The sequence below is a fragment of the Ixodes scapularis genome, unplaced genomic scaffold (genome assembly GCF_016920785.2).
Source record: "Ixodes scapularis isolate PalLabHiFi unplaced genomic scaffold, ASM1692078v2 PGA_scaffold5__190_contigs__length_132052651, whole genome shotgun sequence".
Taxonomy (NCBI): Eukaryota; Metazoa; Arthropoda; class Arachnida; order Ixodida; family Ixodidae; genus Ixodes; species Ixodes scapularis.
In genome coordinates, this window is record NW_024609880.1 from 126,918,623 (window position 1) to 126,936,325 (window position 17,703).

General features: G+C 47.1%; 1 protein-coding gene across 1 annotated transcript in view; it reads left to right on the forward strand.

Moving 5' to 3' along the window:
- LOC8052649 (bcl-2-related ovarian killer protein) overlaps positions 1 to 17,703 on the forward strand; it is a 131,949-nt gene that overhangs the window by 44,222 nt on the left and 70,024 nt on the right. The window lies entirely within an intron of this gene.

Sequence of the window (17,703 nt, forward strand, 5' to 3'; positions counted from 1 at the left end):
TCCTCGTACACACTAAACGAAAATATACCCAGATGGGAGTACATCGCTTGTCCTCTAGCGCATTCCCTTATGGGAGGTTTTTATACTCTGCAGGATGGGAGTTCAGAATGAACTCCCACGCAGGCCAGAGTTTTTTGGGGGATGCAAGGGAGTATGTACCGAACTCCCAGCAGTACGGGAGTCTGTTCATGGATCAATGGGAGTATTTATTTACTTCCATCAGAGTGTTCCTATGTGGATCCAAGGGAATATTCTTTCACATCCTTATGGGAGTTTTTACGTGGACTCACGGGAATGTTCCTTTACATCCACCTGGGAGTTCTTTCGTGGATCCACGGGAGTATTCTTTCACATCCATATGGGAGTTTTTACGTGCATTTATGGGGCTATTCTTTCACATCCATATGGGAGTTTGTACGTGCACTTATGGGACTATTTTTTCACATCCATATGGGAGTTTTTACGTGCATTTATGGGACTATTTTTTCACATCCATATGGGAGTTTTTACGTGCATTTATGGGACTATTTTTTCACATCCATATGGGAGTTTTTACGTGCATTTATGGGACTATTTTTTCACATCCATATGGGAGTTTTTACGTGCATTTATGGGACTATTTTTTTCACATCCATATGGAAGTTTTTACGTGCATTTATGGGACTATTTTTTCAATCCATATGGGAGTTTTTATGTGCACTTATGGGACTATTCTCTCACATCCACCTGGGAGTTACTGCCGGGACCTAAGGGAGTATTCTTTAACATCCATTTGGGAGGTAGTACGTGGACCCACGGGAGTCTTCTTTCACATCTCCTAGGAGTCGTATACCTAAGGGAGTATTCCTTCGCATCCATCTAGGAGTTTCTTCAAAGTCAGAAAGTGTGGAAGGAAAGGCATAAGCAGGTAGTATAATGCACGAAATAAATTTATTGCACTATGAATATGTTTTGCACATGTCGTGTAACAAAAGCTCATTTTGCCTTGGGCGCAAACTGGCTTATACCCCGTCAGACGGCCATTTAAATGGCCTTCAGAGCAAACTCCTCAAGAAATGTCTGCGAACACCAAAGGGCACAGGCAAAGCCGAGATCGTGAACTGATTTGCCGATTCTTTGAAGGAATTCATTCCGAAGGCCATTTAAATGCCCGACTGACAGGGGTATTTATTACAATGTAGGGTACGCTAGGCTAACTGTGGTACACAAGCCACGATCGCTCTGTAGAAATTTATCAATTCCAGTGTCTTCACCCGTGGCTTCATGTAGCAGTCGGCAAAACCACGTTCAATGAAAGTCAGCATCTTATGTGCCTTCTTTACGTAGTGGATGTGGAAAATCCAGTAGACGGCAATGAGGTACGCCACATCCTGATGGAGCCATACCATAAGTTCAAAGTTCTTCCTTAATCAGTCCTAAAATATTGAAATAAATTACCTCAAACTTAACAGAATTTGATAAAACATAATGAGAGTCACAGATTTTTTTACCTCAGCTTATTTATGTTAAATACTCTGACTGCTCCTTCTTAGACGTCGCAGCTTGCTCGTTATATGTAGTAGCGGTAGATGCAATTACTCTTCCTGCAATCAGTCCGCTGTTGGCCATTCTCTTTTTTGCGTAGTGCTGGAAGGGACCTGTAACCAAAAAAGCACAAGCATTTAAGTTAAAATGTACTCACAATCAACACAACAAATGTTTCCGACGTTATCGTATGAACCTTGCAAACCAGGTGGGGAGTGGACTTTTCTCAAGAAGTGAATTGAAGACAGTTTCTTCAAAGCAATATCAATACTACTGATATTGAAAATATGGTAAAAGGGCAGAATCGTTTTAAAGTGATATAGCAACGAAATTGTAGTGCCTATTTTATTGTCTAAATGTCAACCATGCTTTGACCTTACAGTGGAGACACCAATTTTTTGCTCAAAAAGACACAAAACATCTAAAACTAGTGTCTCAGAAGATCTCCCGATATGCATCACGTTTGCGACGTCTGGTTCTCCTTCAGTCAAAGCTACGTGGGGGCTGGCGTGGTTGTGAGCTTACACGTTCGTGACGTCTGGTTCTCCTTCAATCAAGGCTATATGGGGGCTGGCGTGGCTGTGAGCTTCGCCACTTGATGATGTCAATGCACTACAAGCTGGCCGCTTGAGTTGTCCCTCCTCGCTCTCCGCAGGAGTTGAATAAGCACGGGAGAAAAAAGAAAACCGGTTCAGCCAAGTTAGACAGGGCTCGGGCGCACACAGCCTGCCACCATGTTCCCGTGTAGCGGTGCTGCTTTTATGTGGTGCGACGTGACAGTATTTGGTTTATTTAAATAATGTTTCGGCGTCTTTTTTATCAAAAAAAAAAATCGGTGTCTCCATGGTGTGGGCAGAACATGGTTAACATTTAGACAGTACAATTAGTGCTAAAATTTTGTTGTAATAACCTTGAAAAAAAAAAAAGAAGAAAGACCAAGGTACACCCTTATTTTCAACAGTTCACATTAAACATGTTTATTACTATCTACCTTTCTGCGCTAGTTTCCTTTTCCATCGTTTCATAGTCTCAGTAACTTTAAGAGTGAGTGACAGTCCTGCAAAAATGTCATCAAGCATGTAAAAATTTTGAAAGCCGGAAAAATTGACAGCTTATTGCAAGCTTTTAAAAAGTCAAACCAAACAAAACGACCTATTGCAAAAACTGTAGGATACCTGTTTTGCTGCATGTAAGCTTAAGAAATTGAAATTAATATACATTTCTAGCGATTTACTCCTACAAACTATAATTTTCTTCACTCTCGCACAATCACTAGGCAGAAGAAGCAAAAGCCCTCCCATTATCATAATCGTGTGCACTGCAAACATGCAAGAGTTATCAACTCTTTGAGAAACGACTATATATGGCACAGAGCTAAATCAACAGTAAAGCAGTGCTGACTTGAACTTAACTTAGTACTGATACAGCAGTGTATGAGCATCAGATCATTAACAAAGAGCAAAATCAGCACTATTCCCAGCACTTACTAATAGTACTGCACTATTGTAATGCCCCGAATCTGGGTGAAGCCTTTCAAATCACCGCATAAATTGGCTTCACAATGTATTGCACTACGATTTACCAGAGAGGTGCCTGAAGGTGGTGAAAGCATCGCAGAAAAAATTTCAAAGAATGAACTTACCCGAGTAAAAAGTAAAAAAACTGGTTTGGCTACCTATGACACCAGTGTGCTAGTATATGCGCACCCTCCGACTGGCACAACAACCGACAAATGGCGGCAACGGCACCGACGCCTTATGGCAGTTCAGTAGCTCCACGGTCACGCCAAAAGCACACCACATGTAGCTGAAATTATTCAACGAACCATCGGTTTGATTATTTTTGTGTCCATTTAATGCGATTTATTGGGGGTGAAAATAAAATAATGTTCTGACAATTATAGCACCGAAAAAGTGTGCACCATTTATGACTCAAAAAGGTTGTCCGATTTTGGTGTGACTGGGCGGCTGCTGAGCAGCTACAAGCCGCTAGGGTTGATGTCGCCATCTGTCAGTTATTGAGCCAGTCAAAGGGTGCACAGTTAGCAGACGGGCGCCGTAGGCAGAAAAAAATAGTCATTTTTTTTACCTTTTACTCAGGTAAGTTTGTTCTCTGAGCTTTTGATGGAGTGATTCCAATACCTTCGGGCACCTCTGTCGTAAATCGTAGCGTGATGCATCCCCAAACCGACTTAATGCAGTACTTTAAAAGCTTCACCAAGATTAATAACTTGGCAGCACAGGTGTAGTGCTAATGTGAACAGGTCTTAAAGGAAAGGAACAGAAATTTAGATTTCACAAAATAAGGTAGCAGGAGTGTTCAACGGGGCGCCACCAACCCCTAAACACCACTCATAAAGCGATATCTCGAACAGATGGCCATATTTTTGTAAAATAAGGATGCGATGAGTGAGAATCGCGACATCGTGTTTCCTGCAGAATAGTTGAGGAGGGGGGAAACGGCTTTGCTTCTTTCCCTTTTCGCGTCCTCGCGGAGTCAAAGTGAGAAAAGGAGGAAACCAGAATTGCAACGTCACGGGTCTTTTTGGCCATTGTTCAAGCATGCTCTTCTTTCACAAAAATACAACCATCCGTTAGAAATATCGATTTATGCGTGATGCTTTCAGGTTTGTAGCGTCCCGCCTAGCGCTTCTGCGTTGTTTCCCGAAATCAAAATTTTGCTTCAGCATTCCTTTAAAGGATGTACACCTAACAATTATATTTGGCAAATACATAACAAGGAATTGCCTAACTTATACAAATAATTTCAATTTTTTTAGTTGTCATAGACTGATTTCACAGGCCAGTTTGGCTAAGCCACTGCTGCTGCAATGCATCAAGGGAACTTTCATCTTTCTGCATGTGCCCCAACCTCGCTGGAGCTCTGCGCGTGCAAAGCGCGAGACGGCACGAGGTGTCTCAAGCACTGCCACCTGCCTCTTGTGAACTAAAGTTATGGCGGCTTCACACATGCGCTGAACGCTAAGTGAGATTGGTCTATTCCACTAAAGATTAAAATAACCATACCAACAGGCTCTTATCAATCTTTCATGAGTCTTGATTGTTTCAAAAAGCAACATGTCCCGTATACCATGTTTCATTATAGTAAGTTACAGCTCAAGAAGATGGGGCGAGGGAAAGGAAGGTTGGGGAGGAGGAAGCAGACGGAATGCTAGATAGAAGAGGGAAAAACTTCCTCCTCTCTTCTCCAGCAATTCGTCTGCTTCCTCCTCCCCGGCCTTCCTTTCCCTTTCCTTACATTCTTGAGTTGTAACAGACTATAATTACGTGAAGGACAGACAAAGGCAACGCCAGACGAGGGGAGAAAGGCCAAGTACTAGAAAGGTTGGGGAGGGGAGAAACCTACCCTCCTCTCTAACGTTCCTAGTGCTCTCTCTTTCTCGCCTCGCCCTCTTCTTCTGTCCAGCCTTCCTAGTGCTTGCCCTTTTTTTTTTTGCCTGGAGTTGCTTCGCTTGCACTGCACACAACTAGTGACGCAGACTATTAGCAACGTGCGCGACAAAAAGCGTCGCTGTAGTTGGGTTTGCGATCCGCCGAACCATAGCTTCCTGTATACTGATAATGCTTACCCAAATGCCGGCTAACGGGGAGGGAAATCCTGCCAATTACAGGGAGGTAGAGGCAAATATCGCCAATCAGGACAAGGGAAATTCTGTTTGTGACATCACGGACGGAAACCATTAAAGGGTGCCAACGAAACATCTTGGAGCTAATGGAAGTGGAACATAAATAGCTCTGATGACTGCCCAGTCCGGTTTTCGAGCTGCGCAAGGGCCACTGGTCCTCTCACTCGAACAGTGCTTTCAGCTCTTCATTCTGGTACCTGGGCCACAAGTTGTGCCAGCAGGCTTGCAGCACCAGCTGAAGGAGTTGAAGGCCCACTTCTGAAAATACAAAGCATAAAAGAAGCCATCACTTAGAACAAAAATAATAAAATAATAAAAATAATTAGAGTAGAGCTTTGAAGATTCATCTCAACCACCTAGGTATTGTTAAGATTGATGGACCTTGCAGAACAGTAAGCCTGTCAAATTGCAGGCACCTCGGTCTGGTTTACAACCTGATAACTCGGAATGGGAGGACATAAAATTGTAACAAAGCCAAGTTACAATTAGTGGCCAATCAGACAATAACCTCTCAATATTTTGAAAGCATTGACAAAGAAGATGAGCACAGCCGTGACAATCTACTTGACTCACAATACCAAGTTAAGTGTCAGTCAACCAAATAATGCTCTTATGCCCTTGAAAACTGTGGCACGGATAAAGACTACCACCAAAAAGATACCCCGTCACCATGCTGAACCTTGCTCTACAAACGGACGTGTGAAGAGCAACCCACAAGGGCCACAAGAAAGCACCTGCCTCTCAAGAACCTTAGCTTCACCACAGACGACGGTCTACTTTGATAAAAAAGACATAGCCTTGCAGCTATTTCAACTATCCGCTCACGTGATGGGGATAGTATACCAAACATATCAGATCGAAGATATAGTTTGACGGTCAAGTTGACCGACTGATTACAGAGCAAATTGCACGGAACAGAGGAGCCTGCTTTAATCTGTTGGTTAGCAATTGTCTGTTAAAAAATTAAAGAAGCACTTAACCAATTTGAGTAGCTATTGCTACTTAAATCGGCATCAGAAATCGATTCCTCGGGAACTATTGCAGACACGTCCACATTTATGACCGTAAATAGACTTTCGCAGACATTGGTTTAGTGCCCCTTTTAGAAAAAAAAAAGACAAGTCGATCGAATATAATGCCTGTATGGGTAGTGAGCTTCAAACAAACTGCTCGTGCAGCTAAAAGGCTTTTGATCGCCTTGTAAATGTGCATAATGGTGACGGGGTATTTCATGAGAGATCATTAATGCTGGAGGAAATTGAGTATGTCATAGAGCTGCGAGAAGGAAAAAACGAGAAGGAGGAGGCAGTGCAGAAATATCAACCAAGCATTCGCACAACCGAGTCGGAGTTGCCGGAGTCTTTCCTTTTTCAAATGTGCTGGCGACCTTTGGAAACTCGTCAAACAAAAAGCATATTAATTTTTTTTTAAAAAGGCGCCCACCTGAATGTTGTTAACTGCTGTACCTTCCTAAAAGCAGGGGGGCAAAGGGGAGGCCTGGTCGCTCTGACGAAACAACAGATATTCTGTCGGCCGGTCACAAATTCTTCTCGGCTCCCCACGAGCTGGGGGGATTTGAGAACATTCGTGATGCGGAGCACGTGAGTTTAGTAGAGCTCGATGACGTTTAATCCTGTGCTCAGGGAGAAACCTAGTCGTGCGAATACTTTATTAAGAACTCGCAAAAGGATGTTGGTCTGAACTCGAAGTTTCGATTGACCCTGCTTTGACTGCTCAAAACTGATATCGTTTTAGCGGTATAAATTAACTGAAAGGAAACGTTTCCAATGGCTGTTTCACAAACTCGTGACTGCTTATTACCAGAGGGTGCAAAAACAGATTTTAATCTCTTGCGACTGCTTAGAATTGGTAATATCGCTGCACAGTTAGTAAGAAGTTGAACAAGGCTTAAAATCCGGTTTTTACCCTCACTCTGGAAAAGAGAGGATGTAGTTGTGCACGCCCTGGTGAGCGAGATTGTTTCTAACTGCTCACAGGACACTGCTGCATCTCGCCGCGCGAGACCGTGCCAACCAGGCACGTAGCCAGGATTTTGTTTCGGGCAAGGGGGGGGGGGGGGGGGGGGGGCGGGGGCGGGGGGGGGGGGGGGGTGGGGCGGGGCCGCCTATGACAAAATGCTGTATGAGGGGGAGGGGGGACAGGAGGTCCCAGCAAAATGGAAGATTTCGGGGGGGGGGGGGGGGGGCAAGCCCCATGGGCCCCCCCATTTGCTACATGCCTGGCGCCAACCACGGCCGAACCCCGAGGCTGAGAGTTTCCGGCATAAGCATGGAGAGGTAGGTGCTGCTCGATCTGTGGTACCAGTGCTTGCAGAGTTCCTGTATAGGCTCCCTATGGGAGCCAGAGTTGCGTGTTTATCCCCGTAGCGCCGTCTTTCCTGCACGGCACGTTGATCCTGCTCCTCATCTGACTGAATTCAGATGAGGATCTGACTGAAGCAGGGGAACGTACGCTGGGGCGCACGCAACGTCTACTTTCCTGCACGGCATTTGAGTCTGCTGCTCACGTGATCGGATCTCGGCGAATAGCGGCGCGACGGCACGTGGAAAACAGATGCGCAACTCTGGCTTCCGTAGGGAGCTTATAGACCATTCCATTTAGTTCTCTCACGGCAGCGCCATTTTGTTAGACCACAGCACCCTCTCCACACATCCGGGAAGTTCAGCAGGGTCGGCAGGGTAAAACGAGAGAGGGCACGCGCCCGTCTCTGCTAGCAGACGACAAACAGGGAGGTTGCCGTTCTCCATCTCTGGGCTGTCCCGACGGGCTGTACCAAACATCGAACTCTCGCTCGTGGCTGCCGTTATGAAGTGGTTCGCATTCTTAGAATATTTATGGCTACTCCAAAATCAGCCTTTAGCGCTCTGTTGTTTTATCTCAGTAAATGATCAACTAGCGTATCTTTGCCCTATTACTTCAATAGCAGTGCAGTCAGCTGGCAACTCAACCACTGCGTCTATTGCGCCAGGAGAGCATGTTTTTATTTATTATTCCAGACTTCCACTCATTGTCGCTAAAGGCCCACACCAGTACCAACTTCATATAGTAAAATAGCTACAGCGACCGGATTTAACATTAAAAACAAGCGTGTTGGTAATTATACTTAAACAATCAAAAAGAATAAACAAAATTTGGGACGAAAGCAGACGCTTACAACTCTTTCAACTCTCACCAACATTTATTTCCTCTCCGTTCAAACGACGGCCATCGAGCAGGTTCAGGGGAGGGAGCAGAGAAGGAAAAAGGAGGGGGGGGTTGAAAGAGGAGGAGGGGGAAAAACGGGTTATTCGCGGCCTTCCCTCAAGGCCTCTGGTCCCTTCCGCCCAGTTCGGGACGGAGGAAGTTCATCTGCCTGTCGGAAAGGGCTAGATAGAGAAGCCGAAGCGACGTTAGTGACCAAGCTCTTAATGGCGTACGATTCGGCGACTTCCCTGCCAAATCTCTGCTGGTGTCCTCCAAATACGCGCATACCTTCGCAACTGGGCGAACAACCGTCGCACGTCATACGGTGTACGACTATTGGATGCATGGAGTCGTCGGGGGTTTGCTCAGTGATAGGCGAGTCCCTTAAGGCCATGTGCGGTGTTGTGCAAGTAGGGGATAACTGTAAAACGCTTTTTGCGAGGAACAGGAGCGGCTGGCGGTGCTCAGGAGGCGGTGATCAGCCTCTTGAGTGTATTTGCCACTAAGTCTTCAGGATACCCTGCCCTCTTTAGCCTCTCTGTTTGTAGAAGCACGCTGTGCGCGCTGTGCATAGGAGCTGAATGGAGGAGACCGCACCGGAGAGCCGGGTGTTTCAGTATGTAGACGATTATCTGATCGTGCACCCAAAGCAGACCCCTCCCGAGTCTGTCATTCAGGCCTTCGCTTCGAGACCCACCGGACTCTCCTTCAAGAGAAAAGACCCGTCTGAAGACTGTCTTCAATACTTGGACCTGCACCTGAAGATGCACCCCGATGGGATATGCTGGGAGTTCAGATAGCGCACACAAAAGCCGGTCCGCCCTTCACAAGTGCCCACTCCAAAGCAGTAAAACGGGGTCTCGTGAACTCACTCCTAAAATCCTCTGGAACCAGGTCGTGCCCCCATCTCACCACGCACAGCATGCTTCTACAGACAGAAAGGCTAAAGAGGGCAGGGTACCCTGAAGACTTAGTGGCAAAGACACTAAAGAGGCTGATCACTGCCTCCCGGGCACCACCAGCCGCTCCTGTTCCTCGTAAAAAACATTTTGCAGTTATCCCCTACTCGCACAACACCGCACATCGCCTTAAGGGACTTGCCTATCACTTCGAGATAGGGGCAGTGTTTAGCTGCAAGCAAAAGCTTCAACAAATGTGCAGAATGGTGAATACCCCACCCTCCGTGACCCAATGCAACAAAAAGCACGGACAGCAGTTTGTTAAGTGCAGGAAGGAGGTGGTTTATACCATCCTTTTTTCGTGTGGGGGGGGGGTATATAGGGCAGACCGGCAGGCGCCTAAATGAGCGCCTGAGGGAACACTCGCGAGAGGTGAGCAGACCCCCCGACGACTCTATGCATCCAATAGTCGTACACCGTATGAAGTGCGACGGTTGTTCGCCCAGATACGAAGGTACGCGCGTATTGGGAGGACACCGGCAGAGATTTGGCAGGGAAGTCACCGAATCGTACGCCATTAATAGCTCGGTCACTAACGTTGCTTCGCTTCTCTAGCCCTTTCAGACAGGGAGATGAAATTCCTCCATCCTGAACTGGGCAGAAGGGACCAGGGGCCTTGAGGGAAGGCCGCGAAGAACCTGTTTTTCCCCCTCTTCTTCTTTCAACCCCCCCCCCCCCCCCCTTTTTTCCTTCTCTGCTCCCTCCCCTGAACCTGCTCGATGGCCGTCGTTTGAACGGAGACGAAATAAATCTCGTTGAGAGTTGAAAGAGTTGCATGCGTCTGTTTTCGTCCTGAATTTGTGTTTATTCTACCGGATTTACTTTTCGCCCGAACGACCGAGCGCATGCTAGCACTAAAGTTAGCGCATAAGTTAGCGCGCGCTCTGTCAGGGTGTTTTAGAATAACGTTTCTACACCGCAACGGAAAGGCCTAAGCACCTCGTGCTTGCAACGCCACAAAGATACAGTAACACTTTTTATTTTGCACACAAAATACTGTAACTTGAGAAGAAAAAAAGTTTCTTGGTTCACAGTAATAATTTTAGATTTGTTTAAATATGAGAATGCAACGGAAGCAGTCGACTGGTAATGTCCACCTGCGTCGCCTAAGCAAGAGAGGTCTCGTGTACTGACCTTCGCACTCCATAACTTCACCGAGAAACGTTTGCGCGTCGCAAGTTGCCGGCAATTGTTGCCCACCTTGTTGGGTCCTATTAAACGTTTCTGACGCTCACCTCCTATAGCAGTGGTCTCAAACTCATTTGAGTCTAAAGGCCAGATATCCCATACCGGAAAGGTCGAGGGCCAAAGCAACGGGGGGGGGGGAGTTAGACGATTTTAAAAATGAAAAGACCTCGTCCTCTATGCTTTTTGTAACTCACAGTTTTGCCAGTGACATGTTTAGATTTGATTGGTTTATATGACTACTTTGGGGCCTCACGTCATGTGATATCAATAATTAAAATGACACCGCCCCGCCAGCATGCTAGCATTTTTAATGGAACAAGAGAGAAATTGCACTGTCGTTTTCGTTGCTTAATTTGCTCGGAAATTCACCAAGTCCAACTTGTCTCTAAAAAATCAATCAGCTAATTTGACAGTCCTTGCTTTCCTGACGATTTTTATTACAACACACTGAGAAAATACTGTGATGGATCTAGTCCTGACCTCGTAGCTTTATCTTTGGCAGCTACTCCTGCTGATAGAGAGTTCGTGCAGCCGAGATGTATCCTGAAACGAATAGTTTGCGCTTGCAGCAGTAGCGTAATTGCTGTACATTACAAAGAGCCGGGAAGCAAAAAAATAAAGCGAAACAAAGGGCGAATGAGCACAGATAAGTATAAACTATGTGAATATGTTAAAATAGCAGAGCTACTTTTCGAGCGGAAATGAATCTGCGTGATGAGATCACTATGGCGCATGCCATTTCCAGCGCACAGGAACCGGAACGCGTAGCCGGTTGCCTGCGGGCCGCGTCCCAGCGAGTCGCGGGCCGCGTGCTTGAGACCCCTGTCCTATAGGAATGCAATGTCGTCCTGCGTTGTAGATCGCAGCTGAGATGATGTGGTGAGGGTCTAGGACAAATCGTCGACGGTCAACTCGTCGGCGGTTCATTCGTCGAATAGGTCGATTCGTCATAGGGCAATTCGCTGCACGAAAAATCGTTGCAGATGTTAACTGGATGCAGCTTTTTAAAAGCCAAAATATACTTTTTTCCCTGACATTTTAAAGCAAATACTGCACCATAGAAACCCCTAAAATTGCAGCAAGGTAATTTACCCCCATGTGCCCTTCCTTGTCGAAGAAAATAACTTGCCACTTTCACGGTGCCATGCATAGTATTTTTTAGGAGGGAGGGGGGGGGGTGGCTGGCTGAGGAGGCTGGGATCTTTATGACCAGGGGAGGGAGGGCTGAAGCCCCATAAGCCTCCTCCCTGTCCACGCCACTGCAGTGGGGGACGACCACTATGTCGCACACGTAACACTAAGGCGCGTGTTAAAGGGATACTGAACCGAGATTTCGAGCTAACTAAACAAGGCCGGGCGGATAGGTGGTAAGTTGCAAAACCAAAAAATACCACACATACGGCGATATATCTAACGGATCGCCATATTTTTTTTGGGAAAGAAGTGCGCGATTGAACCCGGCCGACGAGACAAGGCACGTCAGGATTCACATTCTCTCTCCTCGCTACGTCCCGCCAAGCTGGTGAACCGAAGCGAGGAGGAGAGAAGCGAGGCCGCTTCTCCTCATTCTCAAATTCTCCCAGAGGACAGTTACGTCAAAGAACTCGCTTGATCGCGCCCTTCTTTTTGCAAAAGTATGGCCATCCGTTTGAGATATCGATGTACGAGGGATATTTTGGAGTTCGTAGCATCTGGTTCAACACTTCTGCAGCCTTACTTTGGGAAATCCAAATTTCGGTTCAGTATCCCTTTAACCTACCTGGTCCACCCATTCAAGCCGCTTCGCGGTGACAATCTGCGACGACTTGTTACAAAACGTAAGAAATAAAATTAACAAAAGGATGATCCCGAGATGACACATTTTTCAACTTGTCTCAAGGTCCTTTCCTGTCTTTGCACTCTTGCAATCTTTTTTTTTTTTTTTTAGTTTTGTGGTTTAACGCGAGCGCTGCGCTTAGTCCAGATATAGACCCTTTCAGGCAACATTTCATGGGCGCCGCCATCTTGGCGTCACGTGACCCTGCCGCCATAGCCGCCCTTCAGTTTCTCGCCGCTCCTCCGCGTTGTGTGCTGCACCGGCCGCTACCGGAGCTTTGTTTTCGCGTTCTTTTACGTTCCGCGTTGAAATCGTGTGTTTTCTTTAGGTCTTTTTGATATTTCGGGCTTTCATTCAATCATTTGATATCTATATTTCAACATAGCTCTTGTGTTTTCTAATTTATGAAATGGAATCGGACAGCGAATGGATCGACGATACAAGATTATGGCTTCAGAGACCATGTAAGTTAATCCCATTCTAACGTTTTTCTCGCTAATAAAGGGCAGTCAACACCATTGCGACATATGCAAATTTCTACTGACGCAGTAAGGCTATCCAGTCGTGCTTCTCGCTGCATGTGCGCGCTCGTTTCCGTAAAGCCGACCCGAATGTAAGCGATTTAGCATGCGACGAGATGAGCGACGGCGGCGACGACGAGAGTCAGCGACGAAGATTTCTCACTGTCGCCTGTTGCATCGCTCGTTTTTTTGGGTTTCTAGAAAACGTCGCTCACCGTCTTGGTCGCTTGCTCCCATCGCTTCCGTGTAATTTGCCTCATCGCCCGACTGCCCGAGCGACAGCGAAGCGGGTCACCGTCGCTTGTCTCGTTGCTCGCCGAATCGCTTGCATGCGGTTTATACTTAATATCGAGGCGCCAATGGTTCAATGGTGTGTGCATGAAAATTAATTGAGCATAAACCGCATGTAAGCTATTTGGCGAGCGACCAGATAAGCGACGCCGACCCGCTTCGCTGTCACTCAGTCAGTCGCGCGACGAGGCAAACCGCATGGAAGCGACGGAGCAAGCGACCAAGACGGTGAGCGACGTTTTTTAGAAATCCCAAAACCGAGCGATGCGACGGGCGACAGTGAGAAATCTCCGTCGCTCGACTGTCACACGCTAAATTGCTTACATGGCGGGTCGGCTTTACGGAAACGAGCGCGCTCATGCAGCGAGAAGCAGAACTGTGATAGCCTTACTGCGTCAGTTGCAATTTAAATATGTCGCAATAGTGTTGACTGCCCTTTATTAGCGGCAAAAACGTAAGAATGGGATTTACTTACATGGTCATTGAAGCCTCATAATCCTGTATCGTCGACCCATTCGCTGTCCGATTCCATTCCATAAATAAGAAAATGCAAGAGCTATGTCAAAATATAAATATCAAATGATTAAATGAAAGTCCTAAATATCGAAAAGACCTAAAGAAAATCCAAGATTTCAACGCGCAACGTAAATGAACACGAAAACGAAGCTCCGGTAGTGGCCTGTGCAGCACACAACGCGGAGCAACGAACGGCGAGAAACTGAAGGTCGGCTATGGCGGCCCGGAAAGCGCGCGAAGGGCGCGCCGACTGGTGGCAGCTCGAGTAACTGACTCGCTGAAAGCGTCTATAGAGTAACTGTATAGGCATTGCAGAGCTAGAGTATAGCATTCCTTTTCCTTTTGCCGCCAACTCAGTATTGGCAGACTTGGTAGCAAAAACCGGGCTCCCCTCCCCTCCCCTCCCCTCCCTCTCCCTCCCCCCCCCCGAATCAAAATCCTGGCTATGTGCCTAGCTGAGAACATGGAGGCGGTGAGTCTTGTCTTGTTGGCAGCAGAAAAAAAGTGGGCACAATCCTGGGTGTCTGTCTGTAAGTTTCTCTCGAGAAGAAACGAAAACCTTTCTTGCCATTGTAAATGAGCTGAATATTGGAGACTCCAGCGAAATCAACGCTGCGTAGCGGCAACACCGAGAAGCTCAGGAGAGGAGGTCGTTTCCACTCTGTCGTCTGTTATCGCTGCTTGGTTCACGTAGGCAGCATAGAAACAAACATTGCTTCCAGTAATTATTGTTATGCTTCCGCCGTGTCATTCCTACGCACTGACTAGAAGGTTTCTACCATCGAAAAATCGCTTTGCTTTCACATGTAACACCGATCTTCTGCTGCAGTGAAAGAATTTATGGTGGTCAGCGTGCTGAACAACGAAAGCAACCTCCTTTCGCCCGCCATACTGGCTAACCGGCGCGCCCCTATAGTTCGCTGGAGTCGCAAATAGCTGAGCTGCTCGGCGAGGGCGGCACCCACTCTGGCCTTGTGCATCGGAGGGAGCCCCTAGAGTAAGTTGTAAGCAGGAATGGGGTCGCGAGCTCAAAGTGCTGGTACTGCAGAAAAAGTAGTTCCTACCTCAGTGCTGCTCCTGCTTGCACTGGAACCTCTCGTCCTTGTGGTCCAACCATGGTCGAAGTAGCTGTAGTGTCTTGAAAGCCGTTGGAAACGATCTTGCTCGCCATGTCGTGTGCAGTATTGTTCCCTCGGTTCTAGAGTGGCAAGGCCCAGAACTATCAGCGCTTTCTTGCATCCTGTAACTTCTTGCAGAGCATCAAAGACCGTGGTTAAGATCTTTATGCTATCAGAAAGGCCACCGCATGCGGAACACCAGACAGAAAATTTGATTACAATGTTCGGCTTGAGTTGGAAATGCTGGTTTAACTTTGAGATGTGACACAACATGGTGCCATCTTAGCATAGGACCTGAGCATTAAAGGGACCTTGCAATGACTTTTTTACTGGTTTTTAATTTGCACCGAACTTAAGCGCACTAAACATAGTAACTTAATGAAACTTTTTTTCCCCTCGAATTTCGCTTTATCTTAAAAGTTATAGGCAAATTAATATAACAAAAACAAGCAAAAAATAACTTCCTTCGTGACGTCTTTGGCCACTTCAGTGGCCGTGAACTAGAGGAGGGGTAGTGAGCGCAGCAAGCGCTCATGGCTGCCGCACTCTGCGTCGACAGCTCGAGAGGGTGCCACAAAAGCATGTTCTGGATAGGCTGTAGGAGCAGGCAGCCAGGGCGGCTCGCATTGCATTTGCTGCACAATTAAACACTAATTCGGCATGACACTTGATTGGCCACAAACGACAGCAAACACGGGGTAAAGATCAGTTCAGAACAGGAGCCACTTTGCGCTGCCATACCGCGAAACAGCCAAACTGCAAGCCAAACCTGTGCCGAACGCTCGGAACCAATCAAATCCTCGAGTCCGTAAATGACCGCAGTGCCACCGCATACATCCGGGACCTTTCTACGCTAGCCACTCGTTGGAGCCTGATCCTACTATTCGTTTCTAGTATGCGCCGCCTTTTTTACCGCTTGGTGGCGGGTATGTCGACGGGTCATTTCTGGTTTCCGGACTTTATAAACTGCATTTGTTTCTTTCCTGATCTAAAATACTGAACAAAAACTACTTGCATAAATAATTGAGACGGTTCTCGCCACTTATATTTTGTGTTTCGACTAAAAGAAGCTTTTAGCGGCTCTCACCAGTAGTAAGCCCAGGACCAAAGACGTCACATTTCGTGCACTTTCGGTACCGCGGGGCGCCCCCGTAGGTGGAGGAGGTTTCCGCGTCGTCCGGTTAAAATATGACGCACTGATATTTGGTTACTCTTTCCGTACCCGCTGGCTTGCCCGGACCACAAGAGAAGTGGAAACCGCAAAAAAGGTTGACGCTTAAATATGATTGCAGGGCCCCTTTAAGGTGAATGCTGGCGTATCGGCTTAATTCTGAGAATAATTAAAGTCTACGCACTCAAGTCGGATTTATGTAAACGTGGCAAACTTGGACGACATAAACGGTTATTGAAGGTAACAATACTGGACAGGAGACTAAGAGAGAAGGGGAAATGAGAGAGCGTGGGGACATCAGAATGCCAAGCTTTCGTTTGAATGATTAGTGGGTAGATCTAAATTTAGCTGCCTTTGTCTTCATTGCACTTGTCGAACGAGCTAGAATGCGTCTGGCGTTACGCTCTTGCATCAGAATGTGTTTGACACATGCAGCGCAGACCAAGGTACCTGGCTTTAGGTCTACCCACTAATCAATCCGACCAGAGCTCAGCGTTCTGACGTCCTCGCGCACTCGTCTCTTCCTCTCTCTCAGTCGCTTGGCGCATTCGACATATTGAAAGCCGGGACAGGTAAAGGACAAACACAACGTCGCTATCCAGCAAACCGGCCCAGGTCACAAGCATACTAGTAGCCCCTCCCTTGGCAAATAGCACGCGCTCGCCGGGCGGATTCTTGTGCCGCTGGTAAATCTGCAGCCGGTAGAGCGCTCGGCGAGCGGCCGTGTTTTCAGACCACGCTATTCGTAGCGGGAGCTCGCGCTGCCACTTCGATGCATGCTCTGAAGCGCGCGCCCGTAGCAGTACAGAGCCTCTGAAAACGATCAACTAAAAGTCTAGCTCCAACCGATCCGTGGGAAAGGGGCGGAGCGCGTCGAGCGAGCCACAGAAGTTCTCTGCCTTTTTCGGAGCAGTTTATTCGGAAATCACTCGCAACATTTCAGCTTCAATATTTCTGTTGGCGATGTTGTGGCACTCACGAAACTGATTATGCCAGTGCCACTTCGCAATAGAAAGTTGCGTGGACATCTGAGGGATGCGGTACTGTTACAAGCCCAGTTACGAGCATCAGAAGTAGGCGAATCCGATACAACGCGGTGCCGTCGCACAACCACGAAGACGAGTCCAAGTGCGAAACAAGCGCTCGCGATTTGCCAGGGAAAGGGGCTCAAGGTTAGAGCATAGCTTAGCAAGCTTACGGCAAAAGTAACACTTCGTTCTGAACAAAGAAAAGAGTTGTGCTCACCGGCCGTTTGAAGTTTTCGTAGCCTCTCGCTGCCAGCCAACGGTCTATGACTAGACGCGGCGTCTCCGAGATACCGTTTGACACTCTTGAACAAGGTACTAGTAAGAAACGCCCATTATTAAGGTTCTTAAAAGTAAAAAATAAGCGGCGAACGCCGGCACAAGACGACGACACCCACACCCGACGACTCGCCTCTGAGAGCAAAGTTATGGACGCCCATTCAAAACAAGATATGAGCGGGGAGATTTTGGGCGATAGCTAGCGCCACCTGCCATAGGCACCCTGTTTCGGTTTCGGTTTCAAAACCGAAAAATATAAAATCGCTTTATCGGATACAAATAGTACTTAAAACCACTAAAATTATCGGAACCTGAATTTGAAAGGTAGATTGAAGATAATGCTGCCTATCGCTTTGATACAAAATCTTTTTTTTTTTTTGCAAATGAATTTTTGAACATATTTATTTTTGCACGTGATTAGGGATGCCGCGAACCACCCTAGGGT